Genomic DNA, 1,982 nt, shown 5'->3' with positions numbered 1-1,982 from the left:
CGTTTGACCCCCAAAGGGGTCGCGATCCTCAGGTTGAGAACCACTGCTTTAGAGGATTAAAGATAGTTTGTCTCTGTATAGAGAGTGTCCCCAAAACATGTATACACACACTTTAAATAATTATAAAGGCAGTGTTTATTAAAAATATATTTCATTTTCAAAATTGAGCTATCAGCTTGTAAAGTGTATATACATGTTTTGGGGACACACTGTATTTTCAAAGACTGGGTATTCATTGTATCTTCCAAAGAAACAGTAACCTCCCGAGGCACAGTTCATCCAGTGAAAATTGGCTTTAACCTTGAATCAGTTGTTTACTTTTGTCTCTATTCTCTTGAGTAAATAAGTGAGATCTTGTCTACAAAATTGAATTTAAAACAGAGAGGACAAAAACCTGATACCTGTATGAAACTCTCTGGAGGCAACTGTGAAATAGTAGTATTCTCATTTTTTTTTAACATTAGAGACAAAATTGTGTATTTCTCAGATACTTCAATAGAGAGTGAAAGGCTTTCATTTATTTATGGACAGTCTTTATCCAGGAAACTGAATGACCTCGTTGTTTATGTTGATTGGCAAGAATGAATAACGATACAACAAGCTGTTTTGAAAGGGACTCAAGAAGCTTCAGTCTTTGACAGAATATAGGACACCAGGAACTCTGGGAATGTGGCACAAGTGAGTGTATTTATGTATGTATTAATGTAATACTTGAGTAATGGGATGCTTGATTCATTTAATAAAATTTTAGTATGTAATTTACTCAAGGTTAAATTTTATTAGTATGTAGAAATGTAGAGGAATAATAAAGAGTGAAGTGATGGTGTATTTTTTTTAAGAGAGAGAGAGAAGGGAGTAGGGGAGAAACATTGCGTTGAAAGAGACACATTGATCGGACTCCCATACTCACTCATACTGGGATTCCCAGGTATGTGTCCTTGACTGGGAATCAAACCCTTGGCCCTCTGTGCATGGGCCGACAATTTAAGAACTAAGCAACACTGGTCAGGGCTGATGTAGTGTATTTTTTTGCAGTTATTTTAATTGATATACTACCACATTTTGATTAACATACAAACTTAAGGGATGCAGTGAAAGCAGTACTAAGAGGATAGTTTATATTGGTAATGCTTACATTAAAAAAGAAAGCTCTCAATAAATAACCTAAACTTACTATGCGTCCAGGAACTAGAAAAGGAACAAACTAAACCTAAGGCAGCAGAATGAAGAAAATAATAAAAGCTAGAGAATAGAAAAACAATAGATAAAATCAACAAATTCAAGTGGCAGGGCATGGGGCTGTGCAGGAGCCAGTGTGGTGGCCCAAAGCCAGACTAAGTTTTCCAAGAATCGGCTGTGTGTGAAGCTTATGCAAAGGGAACTGGACTCAGAAACTAAGAAACTACTAGAAGAGGAAGAAGAAGAAATCATTAGCGAAGAGCACTGGAGCTGGGATCTGCCAGAGCTAAAAGAAAAAGTTTCATAGAAGAGCAGAGTTCTTGTTATGTGAAGATCTTTATGGGAGAATGTCACTCAGAGGATTTAACCCTGAAGTTGAGACACTAATGCTTCTGATGAATGCTAAGAACAAAGTGGAGGAAGTTAAAGATGAAACAGTGGCGCCTGATGTGTCAGGTGAAGAAATGGCTATTACGTATGAGAACTTGGTGGGGACCAGTGGAATAAAGTCTGCCGAGAAAGAAGACTGTGCCCATTATGAAGAAGATGAAAATAGAGACATAAAACCAATTAAAGCAAAGAAGATGTTCTTAAAGCCCTGAGATTAAAATATATGCACATGACCAGAGGGAAGGAGGTGCGGGGTGTTGGGGAGCAAAGGGGGCAAAACGGGGAAAACTGTAATAGTGTCAACAATAAATATCTTAACCAATGGACACAGACACTAGGGGGGGTGAGGGCATGAGTGGGGGGTGGGGGGTCAGTGAGGGGATAAGGACACATATGTAATATCTTAATAAAGA

At 38.1% G+C, this 1,982-nt stretch overlaps 1 pseudogene across 1 annotated transcript; it reads left to right on the top strand.

Moving 5' to 3' along the window:
• Positions 1 to 1,369: 1,369 nt before the first annotated feature.
• On the top strand, positions 1,370 to 1,781 carry LOC308533519 (M-phase phosphoprotein 6-like; annotated as a pseudogene). Its single transcript has one exon. The product of its transcript is annotated as an M-phase phosphoprotein 6-like (transcript).
• The last annotated feature ends 201 nt before the right edge of the window (positions 1,782 to 1,982 follow it).

The sequence above is a fragment of the Myotis nattereri genome, assembly GCF_964212035.1.
Source record: "Myotis nattereri genome assembly, chromosome: 17".
Taxonomy (NCBI): Eukaryota; Metazoa; Chordata; class Mammalia; order Chiroptera; family Vespertilionidae; genus Myotis; species Myotis nattereri.
Note: the sequence above shows the minus strand (reverse complement) of the source record. Positions and strands in the feature narration are given on the sequence as shown.